This window comes from Martes martes, assembly GCF_963455335.1.
Source record: "Martes martes genome assembly, chromosome: X".
Lineage (NCBI taxonomy): Eukaryota > Metazoa > Chordata > Mammalia > Carnivora > Mustelidae > Martes > Martes martes.
In genome coordinates this window covers 35418021-35433294 of record NC_137897.1, presented here as the reverse complement: position 1 = coordinate 35433294, position 15274 = coordinate 35418021, and positions in this window count along the sequence as shown.

The following is a 15274-nucleotide window of genomic DNA, read 5'->3' as shown; positions in this document are numbered from 1 at the left end:
AAAAGGTATCCAAATTGGCAAGGAAGAAGTCAAACTCTCTCTCTTCGCAGATGACATGATTCTTTATATGGAAAACCCGAAAGACTCCACCCCCAAACTACTAGAACTCAAACAGCAATTCAGTAATGTGGCAGGATACAAAGTCAATGTCCAGAAATCAGTGGCTTTCTTATACACTAATAATGAAAATACAGAAAGGCAAATTAGAGAATCGATTCCATTTACTATAGCACCAAGAAACATAAGATACCTCGGAATAAACCTAACCAAAGAGGTTAAAGATCTGTACTCGAGGAACTACAGAACACTCCTAAAAGAAATTGAAGAAGACACAAAAAGATGGAAGACCATTCCATGCTCTTGGATCGGAAGAATAAACATCGTTAAAATGTCTATACTGCCCAGAGCAATCTATACTTTTAATGCCATTCCGATCAAAATTCCACCAGTATTTTTCAAAGAGCTGGAGCAAATAATCCTAAAATGTGTATGGAATCAGAAGAGACCCCGAATTGCTAAGGAAATGTTGAAAAACAAAAATAAAACTGGCGGCATCATGTTACCTGATTTCAAGCTTTACTACAAAGCTGTGATCACCAAGACAGCATGGTACTGGCATAAAAACAGACACATGGACCAGTGGAACAGAGTAGAGAGCCCAGATATGGACCCTCACCTCTATGGCCAAATAATCTTCGACAAAACAGGAAAAAATATCCAGTGGAAAAAAGACAGTCTCTTCAATAAATGGTGCTGGGAAAACTGGACAGCCATATGTAGAAGAATGAAACTCGACCATTCTCTTACACCGTACACAAAGATAAACTCGAAATGGATAAAAGACCTCAATGTGAGACAGGAATCCATCAGAATCCTCGAGGAGAACATAGGCAGTAACCTCTTTGATATCAGCCACAGCAACTTCTTTCAAGATATGTCTCCAAAGGCGAAGGAAACAAAAGCGAAAATGAACTTTTGGGACTTCATCAAGATCAAAAGCTTCTGCACAGCAAAAGAAACAGTCAACAAAACAAAGAGGCAACCCACGGAATGGGAGAAGATATTTGCAAATGACAGTACAGACAAAAGGTTGATATCCAGGATCTATAAAGAACTCCTCAAACTCAACACACACAAAACAGACAATCATATTAAAAAATGGGCAGAAGATATGAACAGACACTTCTCCAATGAAGACATAGAAATGGCTACCAGACACATGAAAAAATGTTCATCATCACTAGCCATCAGGGAGATTCAAATCAAAACCACATTGAGATACCACCTTACACCAGTTAGAATGGCCAAAATTAGCAAGACAGGAAACAACGTGTGTTGGAGAGGATGTGGAGAAAGGGGAACCCTCTTCCACTGTTGGTGGGAATGCAAACTGGTGCAGCCACTTTGGAGAACAGTGTGGAGATTCCTCAAGAAATTAAAAACAGAGCTTCCCTATGACCCTGCAATTGCACTACTGGGTATTTACCCCAAAGATACAGATGTAGTGAAAAGAAGGGCCATCTGTATCCCAATGTTTATAGCAGCAATGGCCACGGTCGCCAAACTGTGGAAAGAACCAAGATGCCCTTCAATGGATGAATGGATAAGGAAGTTGTGGTCCATATACACTATGGAGTATTATGCCTCCATCAGAAAGGACGAATACCCAACTTTTGTAGCAACGTGGACAGGACTGGAAGAGATTATGCTGAGTGAAATAAGTCAAGCAGAGAGAGTCAATTATCATATGGTTTCACTTATTTGTGGAGCATAACAAATAACATGGAGGACATGGGGAGATGGAGTGGAGAAGGGAGTTGAGGGAAATTGGAAGGGGAGGTAAACCATGAGAGACTACGGACTCTGAAAAACAACCTGAGGGTTTTGAAGGGGCAGGGGGTGGGAGGTTGGGGGAACCAGGTGGTGGGTATTAGGGAGGGCACAGATTGCATGGAGCACTGGGTGTGGTGAAAAAACAATGAATACTGTTACGCTGAAAATAAATTTAAAAAATGCTAAAAAAATAAAATAAAATAAATAAATAAAATAAAAAATTGAGGTATAACGGCCATGTATTATATGAGTTTCAGGTGCACAACATAATGGTTTCATATTTGTTTGCAAAATGATCATCACAATGAGTCTGGTTAACACCCATCACCACACATTTTTACAAATTTTCTTTTTCTTATCATCAGAACTTTTAAGATCGACTCTCTTAGCAACTTTCAAATATTCAATGCAGTATTGTTAACTATAATCCTCCTTTAAAGCTGAGCTCAAAGCTCACAACTCTTGGAAACATTCACTGGGTAATTCCAGACCCTTCTGGTCAGCTTTTCCATCCTCTTCCAGGTAGGATTGTCAGATCAAATAAGTATACTTTTATGCTAACAATACTCTAAAATCATATATTTCTACATTATACCATTATAAAAATCATTGAAAAAAGTATTCTTGGAATTGACTAATATTAAAGAAGTATGCATTATCTGAAATTCAAACTTAACCAGACATTCTTGTTTTTATTTGCTAAATCCAGAAAGTCTCCTTTCACTTCTGTAGTGGCCTTTTTTAAAATTCTTATTTACTTATTTGAGAGAGAGAGAATGGGAGGGGGTGAGGAACAGAGGGAGAAGGACAAGCAGACTCTACACTGAGTGTGGAGCCTGACGCAGGGCTCCATCTCACAACCCCAAGATCATGACCTGAGCCAAAATCAAGAGCCAGGGACTTAACCGACTAAGCCAACCAGGCACCACCATAATGGCCTTTTCTATTGCTTTGGTGACATTTTCTATGTGGGGATGTTTAATGCTTACTTCAACTTTCATGTGTTTATTTCTTATTGTCCTGAATCAATCAATGTATTTAGTTGTCAGCAATGGAAACCAACTCTAACTGATTCAAATGGAAAAGGAATTTATCAAAAGCATATTGGTAACTCACAGAAATGCCCAGAGATCTGGAAAACCTGGTTCAAAATGATACCCTACATCACTCCACAGACCAGAGGAAATTCTGCAGCTACCACCCCCGAAGGTCAGACATTGCTGCTCCACCAGCCATGCTGTTCCCTGGCAAACGAAGACCTCCCTCAATGCCAGCCTCTTTGAGTGACTACTTCCAGGTCCAATGTGGAAGGAGTGTGTTTGAATCATTGAGAGGCAGCCACACACCCATGCATAGCTGCAAGGGAAGCTGATAAAGTATAGATCAGGTATTTTAAGTTTTTCTACTGAGAGGTAGACCCTTCCTGCCACCAAAATTTGTAAGGTGGGGACATCTCTACACATCAGAAAGGGATTCAGGGGATTAGTGACAGAAAAGTCTCACTGATAAGACTTCTTTAGAGAGGAAGGACTATATCCTCACTAATGTACCCAGAATAGCATTTTGCAAAAGAAGTAACCAGTCTTTGTTAATTGAATGATTGATAGTGACCGTTCAAAATATGTTGCTGATTTTTTTAAACTCATTGCAGCTCTAAGAAGACATGAACAGACATTTCTCCAAAGAAGACATACACATGGCCAACGGACACATGAAAAGGTATTCAACATTGCTCATCATCAGGGAAATGCAAATATAAACTATGATGGGACATTACCTTACTCCTGTCATAATGACTAAAATCAAGAACACAAGAAAAAACAAGTGTTGGCAAGGATATGGAGAGAAAGGAACCCTCGTGCACTGTTGGTAGGAATGCAAACTGGTGCAGCCACTCTGGAAAACAGTATGGAAGTTCCCCAAAAAGTTAAAAGTGAAACTACCCTACAATCCAATAATTGCACTACTGGGCACCTTACCAAAATATGTGAAAACACTAATTCAAAGGGATACATGCATGCCTGTGTTTATAGCAGCATTATTTATAAAAATTATGGAAGCAGTCCAAGTATCCCTCGATAGATGAATAAAGAAGTGGTGTGTGTGTATGTATGTATGTATGTATGCATGCATGCAGAATGGAATATTACTCAGCCATAGAAAAGAATGAAATCTTGCCATTTGCAAGAATATAGATGGATCTAGAGGGTACAATGCTAAATGAAAGAAGTCAGTCAGAGAAAAGACAAATACCATATGATTTCACTCATATGTGGAATTTAAGAAACAAAACAAATGAACAAAGGGTTGGGGGGAGGGACAAACCAATAAACAGACTCTTAACTATAGAGAACAAACTCATGGTTACCAGATGGGAGGGGGTAGGGAGATGGGCAAATAGGTGAAGGTAATTAAGAGTACACTTATCATGATGAACGCTAGGTAATGTACAGAATTGTTGGATCACCGCATGGTACACCTAAAGCTAGTGTAACACTGTATGTTAACTACACTGAAATTAAAATTTTAAAAACCCATTGCAGCTTTAACCTGGAGAGTATTTGAAAGAGTTACATTACACATTCAATGGCCTAGATACTAGCATTACAAAGATGAATAAAGCAAACTTTCTGAGCTCTGGGTTCCTCTGATGAGGAAGGCCTACTGCGTAACGTTTACAATGCAATCAGGTAAATGTTCAGATGTAGGACAAGGAGAAGGTACTATGGGAAATCATATAAGAAAGGCTCTGCTTGGGCCAGGGAGTAGGGCAGTTTCACAGAGGAAATAACACTGGGGCTCAGCTTGAGAGAAGGGGGTGGAGTTGCTCATCAGTATAGTGAACCCAGAGGTGACAATGAACGGGTCACATAAGTCAAACTCAGGAAATAATATCTGTGGAGGAGAGGTGTCCCTTGTGAGGGGTGAGGGGCTTAGGGAAAAAGGATAAAGGGAAAAGGTTTTGGTAAAACACACACACACTATCATCCTATTTGTATAAATGAGACTTCAGTGGAATGGGATAATTCTACTATGATAAGTGACTCAGAGACAAAACCTGAGCAGATGTCAATGACCCTAGGAGGCATTTAGAGCAAATAATATTCAGGAACATGAAAAACTACCTGAGGGGCACCTGGGTGGGTCAATTGGCTAAGTGTCCAACTCTTGATTTTGGCTCAGGTCATGATCTCAGGGTTATGAGATCAAGCCCTGCAAAGGGCTCCATGCTCAGCGTGGAGTCTGCTTGAGATTCTCTCTTTCCCTTTCCCTCTCTCCCTCCCTTGCTTTCTCTCTCTTTCTCTCTCAAAAATATAAATAAAGGTAAAATCTTTAAAAAATGAAAAACCTACCTGAAGTGCCCAGTCCTTACCGTACTTCACAACAGAAGGTCTTTGCCCAAAAGTGCAGAAAGCAGCACTTCTCAAACTACTTATAAATAACACTTAAAATGGTCTATACCCACACAGTTCAGTAAAAATACAATAAGGGCCACATATGTCATTTTAAGTTTTCTAGTAGCCATATTAAAAAAGTAAAAGAGGAAAACTCACTATTGTCAAGATCTCAGACTTCCCAATTTGATCTATAGATTCAATGCAATCCCAAAGAAAATCCCAGCAAGTTACTTTGTGGATGTCAACAAACTGACTCATAAGTGTATACAGAGAGGCAAAAGATCCAGAATAGCCAACACAATATTAAAGGAGAAGAACAAACTTGGAAGACTGACACTACCTGACTTCAAGACTTACTATAGAGCTACAGTAATCAAAATAGTGTGGCATTGGCAAAAGAATAGACAAATGGATCAATGGATCAGAATAGAGAGCCCAGAAATAGTCCCACTTAAATACTGTCAACTGATCTTTGACAAAGGTGAAAAGGCAGTTCAATGGAGAAAAGATAGTCTTTTTGATATATGACACTGGAACAACTAGACATCCACATCCAAAAATACAAAACAAAACAAAACAAAAAAACCTAGATACAGACCTTACAGGCTTCACAAAAATTAACTCAAAATGGCTCTTAGATCTAAATGTAAAATAAAAAACTGTAAAACTCCCAGAAGTTAACATATGAGAAAATCTAGAGGACCATGGGCATCAACACCAAATGTATAATCCGTGGAAGAAACCATTGATAAGCTTGACTTCATGGAAATTAAATATCTTCTGCTTTGCGAAAGATACTGTCCAGAGAATGAGAAGACAAGCCACAGACTGAGAGAAAACATTTATAAAGGATTATTATCCAAACTATACAAAGAACTCTAAACAATAAGAAGACAAAACCAAAAAAAAAAAAAAAACCTGAGTGAAAAAATGGGCTGAAAACCCGAACAGTCACCTCACCAAAGAAGATACACAGGTTTCAAAGAAGCAATATGAAAACATGTTCCACAAAACTATGGAGATAGTAAAAAGATGAGAGGTTGCCAGGGGTTAGGGACTGGAGGAATGAGTAGGTGAAGCACAGAAGACTTTTAGGACAGTGAAACTATTCTGTATGATACTATAATAGTGGATGTATGTCATTACACATTTGTTCAAACCCATATATAATCTACAACAGTGAGTGAACTCTAGTGTAAACGGTGGACTTGGGTGATAATAATGCATCAGTGTAAGTTCATCAGTTATAACAAATGTACAGCTCTGGTTAAGGATGTTGACAGTGGGGGAGGCTATGCATGTAAAGGCGGGGCAGAGTGTGTATGGGAACTTTCTGTAATTCTGTTTGATTTTGCTGTGAACCTAAAACTGCTCTAAAAAGTCAAGTCTAGTTAAAAGTAAAAAGAAACAAAAAAGTAAAAAGACACAAGCTATCTTAATTGTGTAATATCATTTACTTAACCCAGTATATGTAAAATATTATCATTGCAACATGTACAATCATTATTAATGAGATATTTTAGATTCTTTTTATCAGACTGAGCCTTTGAAATCCACTGTGTAGTTTACATTTACAGAAATCTCAGTTCAGACTAGCCACGCTTCAAGTGCTAATTAGCCACGTGCAGCTAGTGGCTATCCTGCTGAATAGTGGAGGTCTGTAGCCTGCTCAAGAAAATGAGTTCAGTGACTATGCACTTGGGTATCTTTGCAATGTCAAATTGCTATGAATATTTTTAAGTGCTCACTCTAAATTTTTTTTAAAGATTTTATTTATTTATTTGACACAGAGAGAGAAAGAGATCACAAGTAGGCAGAGAGGCAGGCAGAGGGGGAGGGGGAAGCAGGTTCCCTGCTGAGCAGGGAGCCCGATGTGGGACTCGATCCCGGGACTCCAGGATCATGACCTGAGCTGAAGGCAGTCGCTTAACCAACTGAGCCACCCAGGCGCCCCTAAATTTTTAACATATCCTGGACCATCAGTGAGTGGTTCACCCACCACACAGAATAGGCCATACACTGAGCAGCTATGGATTAGAAAGTTCCATTCTCCTCCAGAGAGCAGGCAATCAGCAACACAACTCAACACATGATGGACATGGAATCTCTTAAGAATCTTTTGTTCAGGGGCACCTGGGTGGCTCAGTCATTAAGCGTCTGCCTTTGTTTGGCTCAGGTCATGATCCCAGGGCACTGGGATCGATTCCTGCACCGGGATCCCTTCTGAGCAGGAAGTCTGCTTCTCCTTCTTCCACTCCCCTTGCTTGTGTTCCCTGTCTTGCTGTGCCTCTCTCTCTCTCTCTCTCTCTCTCTCTGCCAAATAAAGAAATAAAATCTTAAAAAAAAAATCGTTTGTTCAGGGTGGAAGCAAATTACAGCTTGCAAAAAGGTCCCGTGCTGGGGAAGAGTAGGAGACCAAGCGCAGACAGCTTTTTTTCCTTTGCTCTGCTACCCATAGAAACAGAAATGACAAACAACAAAGGAAGTTCAAAACAAGTGGTTTCACCCAGCTATGGCCCTCTACCACCAAATCTTCCCAGACACTTGGAAATGGGTAAACAGAGCTTAAAGCGAGATTTGAATAGGTAAAGCAAAAATCAATTATTTTCAAATATAGGCTTGAAGGAAGACAAATAAAAGAATTCTCTTAAGTAACATGGTAGTTCTGGAGAAATGGCCTTATTTATGGATGTATTAAAACCATCGGAAACCTATAGGGAATCATTTTTCTGAGAAACAGTTCCCTTGAAAATAAATAAATAAAACTTATTTATCCTGAAAGAGGAGGCAAAATTCACATAAAACAGCTTCAAACAGCAACTTTTCAACCTAAATGAAACAGAAGAGCTTCATCTCTGAAAACCAGTCATAACATAGCAAATCAGTGCTCAGAAAAAAAGTTTGAAATACAAAGGGAATTTGAACAGAAAATGGTCACAAAAAGATGAAGATTTAAATGCCCCACAAGTAACCATTAAAAAGAAATCTTGAACGGAGAATAACCAAATTAAACAGGTCCTGAGTCTGCAGACCTCATAACGTCAAGAACAAGTCACCATCACTCTGTACATATGTCGTTATATATAGTTAAATCTTGAAGAACTAGTGAATTACAGAGTGAGTGACTTGCCTAACAGAGTACCTGAGACTTGGATAGTTACACAAGAGCCAAAATCCAATTAAGACATTAGATTTTTATGGACTGAACTCTTCCTCCCATCAATCCTGGCAAACTTCATGTGTTGAAGCCCTAGGTCCTGATGTGCCTATATTCGGAGACAGGGCCTATAAAAGAGGTAATTCCGGTAAACTGAGATCATAAAGATGGGACTACATGCTTATAAGAAGAGAAAGAGATAGGGGCACCTGGGTGGCTCAGTCTGTTAAGCATCTGACTCTTGATTTCGGCTCAGATCATGACCTCAGGGTCATGAGGTGGAGCCCAGTGTACTCACCGCAGAGTCCACTTGAGATTCCCTCTCCCTCTGCCCCTCCACCCGCCTCCACCGCTTGCAAGCACTCTCTCCCTCTGTCTCTCTCTCTCTCTCTCTCAAATAAATAAATGAAAAATCTTTACGGAAAAAAAAGAAGAAGAGAGAGCAGAGATATCTCTCTCTCTCTATCCCTCCCTTTCTCTCTCTCCCTCTCTCTCTTTCTTTCTCTCTCGTCCTGAGCATGTGCACAGAAGAAAGGCCATCTGTAAAGTAGGAAGAGGGGCCCTCACCAAATAACAGTCCTGCCAGAACCCTAATCTTGGACTTCAAGCCTCTGGAAATGAAATGTAAGAAAATAAACTGCTGTTGTTTAAATCCCCCTGTCTGTAGTATTTTATTATGGCAGGACGAGCTAACACAAATAATTTGGAAGTCCACAATATACAAAGAAATTCCCAAACCATCTTTAAGGAGCAATTAGTACACACAGTAGCAACTAATTGACTCAGCTGCTACGATGTTGAATGATCAAAGTGCGTTTGTGTGTGTGTGTGTGTGTGTGTGTGCGCGCGCGCGCGCGCGCGCCTGTGCTATCCAGCAGTGATGATCAGTCATGAGGGTTTTCTGCCTAATCAATCAGTATGAACTTGGCATTGCAAGAAATAGGAGAGACCATTCCTGTCAACTAAAAGCTCACTATTTAGTTAGGAAGCGAGAACTAATGTGTGTAAAATACTTAATTATTCTCACTTTGTTCTTCATGCAGCAGGAACTCTCTTTTTAAAGATACAGGATCAGTGTTTCCTCTACAAGGAGCTGGCAACTAAGGAATATCATTCAGTGCTCTTGGTCCGGAAGCTGTCCCCAAAGATTTTCTTCATGTAATTCTTCTAATTACCAGAAACACCTGATACACAGAGCACCGGGATAGCCAACGTAGCTCATTAAAACCAAGGTGATGTGAGTAAGAATACTAATGAGATAAGAATTAATGGTGTGGTTATGTTCTAATGTGGTGAATCACCACTGAACGTTAGAACAGAATTTTAAAACCCTGGAGCTAAAGGTAAAGACCAAATGGTCTAAGCTCCCGATTTCCCAACCCAGGCTTCTATGTGCTTGAAGGACTATTCACTAATAGTAAGGGTACACGGGTTCCACACTGTGAAAGGGGAGAAAACTTCTTGAGACAAATGCTGGAGAATGAGGAGCGAGGAAGAAAAACGAAAGTGATGCATATCGAGCATCTACAAAGGGTCAAGAGGCACCATGTTAAATATCTGACATTAGTCATCATATTTAAATTCTCCTATGTCTCCATGGGCTCTAATTAATTAATTAATTCTCTTATGTCCCCCTTTAAGGGGAAAGGTGTTATTCATGCCATTTTACAGATGAAGAAACAAAAGCTCAGAGTGTGGAAGCGACTTGCGTGAGACTATAGAAACGAAATGGCCAGAACCAATACTCCAGCCGACATCTCCAGCCAGTTCTGAAGATGTCACTCTGCTTCTCCAGCTCACACACACCTCCAGCGTGATTCTTAAGCATACCTTAGTCAAAAAGATTTCCACTGTAGGCATATCTCAAAAATAATCGTCTCCAGGAAAATCACCCAGATCCCCCTTGAGAGCCGAGGCAATTATTCCCTCATTGCTCAGAGTATTGGTTGCTGAAGATTCCCAGCTGAGTCCTTCCCTAGGATTTGAACTTGGTAGGTAGGAATTGCCCAAAGTTATTTTCACTCTCTTGAGGGTAGCCACATCCAAGGACTGGTCGGTGGGTGTGAGGTACAAAGGTTCAACCCCCTTGCCTCAGTTTGGGGTAACTCTGAAGAACCATGTCGGTTTCAGAGCTCCCCACTGCACCTGCTGAGGCCCCTGTTGTGACCACATTACATCTCAGCTGCTCCCTCCGCCCCATCCTGCTTCCTTTACTCCCTTATAAATGCCGATCCTGAGGGCAACCCCCCTCCAAGAAAAAACTGGGAAACTGACCTAGGAAATACATCATTTTTAATTTTACCAAAAATTGTACATAATACATCTGAGGCAATATGGAGAAAATGTTGTTCCCTTAGCAGCTGATACATAAAAATCTCATTCCTCCTAATGGGAAAAAAATCTGTTGATAGGTCTCTTGGGGGTGGGGGCGTGTCTCGAGAACCTCAAAGAACATGGCTGGTTAACAAATTAGGGTCACTAATTGGCTGAGATATAATGGGATAATCAAGGACTGGGGAGAACCTGGTGAGATTCCTACATGAAAGCCACATGTAGGAAGAACTAAAAGGAGACCTTGGATATTGGGGAAATGACAAGAAGAAAGACCAGAACACAAAGGTCAGCACAGCATCTCAAGAAGATCAGAGTCATTTGTGGTGAGGTGTGCAAGGTCAACTCCTTCCTCTGTCTGCCCTGAAAAATCGTCAGTGAATTGGACACTTTACTTTGTGTGAATAGATTCCCCATGGGGAGTTCAGAGAGGTTGCTGTGGAGATATCTGATACCTGGACTTAACTTTTAATGAAAAAGAGTAAAGTTCTAGCTCAGAAAATGGTGACATGAACTCTCAGAATCCAAGGAGACAGATATACTGTGTATCTCTGGTTCTAAGGATCTAAAACTGCAAATAGGGGCATCTGGGTGGCTCAGTCTATTAAGTATCTGACTCTCTGATTTTGGCTCAGGTCATGATCTCCGTGTCATGAGATGGGGCCCTCGCATCGGGCTCCACACTCAGTGAGGAGTCTGCTGAGAGATTCTTCCTCTCCTTCTGTCCCTCCCCCCACTCTCTCTCAAATAAATAAATAAATAAATCATTTAATAAAATAAACAGAAGGACAAATAAAAAAACAAGAGCATGCCATTTTCACTATCAGCTTAGCAAAGTGATTTTTAATGAAATTACCAATACAGGAAAAGAAAGTGCATAGGAATGGACCCTCCTACACTATTCGAGAAATTGTATGTTGTTACAGCCTTTCTAAAGGGCAACGTGGTGATACAGAGCAAGAAATGTGTACACATTCATGCTCTTTGACCCACTAATTAGCCATTAGGAAACATATCCCAAGGAAATGGTGATAAACACAAAAATTTATGTTCATGAAAATACTTTGGAACATTATTTACAGTAGCTAAAAACTACTCAACAGTGGGAAAATGTTTAAATAAATTATGCTACATTACCATCCATTACTGGAAATTCTTTCCTCAAAGAACATTTAATGAGATGGGAAAGTGCTTGTGATAATGTTAAGTGAAAATATATGTACATCAACTTCTTCTACACTAGACTCCTAATTCTGTGAAAAAGAAAAAGCTATAAATCTCTCAACTATTTGGTCCAGGTGATGTGTGCATGTGTAAATGAGTACCTAGATCTACCTGTGTGTATATACATTTGTGAATTTGGCAAAATGGGTATGTGTTTTTTTGGAAATGGTAACAAATGGCATAAAAGGAGAAATCCAACTAAAAGAAAAAATGCAACACAAGGGCGCCTGGGTGGCTCAGTCTGTTAACTATCTGCCTTCAGTTCAGGTCATGATCCCAGGGGCCTGGGATTGAGTCCTGCATTGGGTTCCCCGCTCTGCCGGAAGTCTGCTTCTCCCTCTGTCCCTAACCCTACTCATTCTCTCTTCCTCTCACACACACACACTCACACGCACACACACACTCTCTCTCTCTCAAATAAAAAAAATCTTAAAAAAAATACAACACAAAATCTTAGGTTTTATGTCCTTCAACATAAGAGGAATTTGCTTCTTCTCATTTATATTATTAAACAAACTAACCCATTCAAGCACTCAAACTAAGTCCCTGCCTGGTTGGTTGTGTAAACGATAGAACTAATAAAATCATTCCTCCATGTTTTCCCAGGACATGAAAGAGACGATTCCTATGAAGTCTAATTGTTGGGCCATCTTATTTAACAGCATTTCACTCTTCAGTGAATGCGATTATGACATTCAAAGGATAAAGAGCCCTGGTCACTGTTTTCCTGTGGAGAAACCTGCCTAGTCTACTTCCTAGAATTAACTTAGTGGTTTTAAGTTCCTTCCTGGCATGACAAGCACTGATAGACAGGTTTTCTCTCTGCTTGGAAGGTTTGCACTTTGGCTTTGCCCTTCACTTTCCAATGAAACATGTGAGGGCTCAAACTTTACATAGACAAAAGACTCTCCAAGTGATGAGCCTTTTGCCCTAAATAAAACAGCTGTCTTCCTCCACAGACAGACATGCTACCACCCTTCAGGAACAATACAAAACAAAGAAAAAAAATCTTCTTAGCTTTAAAATAACTCTTTGTCACACCCACAGAAAGTGAGATGTGATACCACTTCTCTCCTCCAGGACCTCACAGTCTACTAAGGAAATTCAATGTGCAAACAATCGCAACATAATAAGAGAAATAAGATAAAGTAGAGACAGAAGGTGGTGGGGCCATAGTGAGTTTGCCTCCAGGTTCTTCTCAATGCCCAGCTGCTGGTTGACACGAAGTACCTGATATATTTTCTTTGTACATGGATGACTGGATGGCTGAATTAAAGGATGAATTAATGAATAGAATAGGGAATGCTTGCCCATGAACTTGAGCTTGCCCTAAATGAAGCCATGAGATTGTGCAGCTCGTCACATTAAAAGGTGGAGTCTATGTCCTCAACCTCTTCAATCCCGACTGACTTTTGTCCTGCTTTAACCAATGGAATCTGGGGGAAGTGACACTGAGTTCTAGAACCTACATCTCAATGGGCCTTGCATCTTGCACCTTTAATTTCTTTTAATTCTCCTGCCACCATGTGAAGAAACCTAAGTGAGATCCCAGAATGATGAGAGGACCAGCACCAAGAGGCAGTGACCAAACCCCAGCAACGTGAGCAAGGCCATCTTGTACCTTCGAGCCCCAGCTGAGCTGCCAGTGGTCTGCACAAATGAGTACAGATGAGACCACCCAGTTAACCCCTGCGTTTGTGAAAAGTACAAAATCATCATAGTTTTCAGCCAGTAATTCTTGGGGTGGCTTGTGACACAACAATAAAAAACTAAGACTCAGGCACTAAGAAAGGAAGGAAGGAAAGAGGGAGGGAGGGGGAGAGAAAGAAGGAGAAAGGGAGAGAAAAGAAAAAAGTTGGGGTAAGGCTGTTCTAAACAGAGGCAAGATCTCGTAGAGCATTACAAAGTATGCAGCAGTAACACCACGGGCTGAGAAAAGCCATGTGAACAATTTGAACCAAGCATTTAAGTCCCCAAACATAGAACTTGGAATTTCATACACAGAAGGGACCTGAAAATTCACTGAGGCTTCCAATCTCCTCCTTCTACAGACAAACAAATTGAGGCTCAGGAAGGTTAAAAGTTTTGCCGAAAGTCATACATCCCATGTCATGAAGGTTCGTTCACCAAATCCTAGATTGCCAAGAATTTTTTTTATTCTTTCTCTTACTTGAAACTACATGAACATTTTAAATCCCCAAACAAGGATGACAGTTATTTGCGGAAGACACACACACACACGCACACACACACACACACACACACGCCATAATGGTCTGTGCAGTGCACACAGCTCTGAAGGAGACCATATCCAATGACTGATGTCACCATAGCTCAGTTCACATCCTACAGAAATTCTCTGATAGCAGCAAATACTCAGCGCAAGGGGCTGCCTTATTTTGAACACCATTCAGAACCAGAGAAGGGAGGAGACGGAAGACATCACCTATCATTTGGGACAAAAGGCATAATCAGTGGGAAAATCTGATTTGCAATCATTTAAAAAGGTATTAAAGTGACAGAAAGACCTGGAAAGATGTGTCTGAGAGGGCTTTTTTTTTTTTTAAGTGAAAACAGCACATGGTGGGCTTAGCTACTCTATGGATTTAGATCAGTTGTGATGTTAAATCTATATGCCAAGAGAAAGCATGAGAGACCTGTGGCTCACTGATTCCCCTCATTCAACCCCAGCTCGATATGACTTTATTAGCTTGTTATTGATATTTTGATTCATGGAGCAGTGTTAAAATTCAGTACATAAGCATGAACACCGTGGACGTGATTATTTGACCAACAACCAAAAAAAAACCCTAACATAAGGATAATCTGGGTGTTATCACCAAGTCTCCAGGCCATTACAGTTATTTTTTTTAAGGAAATAAAATAGAAAAATAAAAGAAAGGGGAAGCGTGGGTTCTGGGTAAGTCAATATGAGAGACTTGAATAGAAATAAATATTTATTTGGGTTTTTTTCTCAACAGAAAGCATATTTGTCCCCAAATTAATTTCAAAATTAATTGCTTGGAAATGAAAGAGCTAAGAAGCTTAAGACCTCATGAACAGCTACAAAAGCTTTGGCACACAGGCCTCGCGGGAGCTTGGCTCAGGGCTTGCAACAGAGAAGGAAGAATGGATTGGTCCTCCTTTTTTCACCCATACCCCTGTTAATCTAGCCAAACAAGACTGATCCAGGCTACTTTCTCCCCACCACATCATCTCTGCTACTTTTGGCCTTTGTTCATGAATGTTGAAGAAGAGGAAGAGAAGGAAGTAGCAGCAGGAAGGAAGCGCCCAAGGGAAAGCAAAGATTAAGCTACCAAAACAGTTGAAA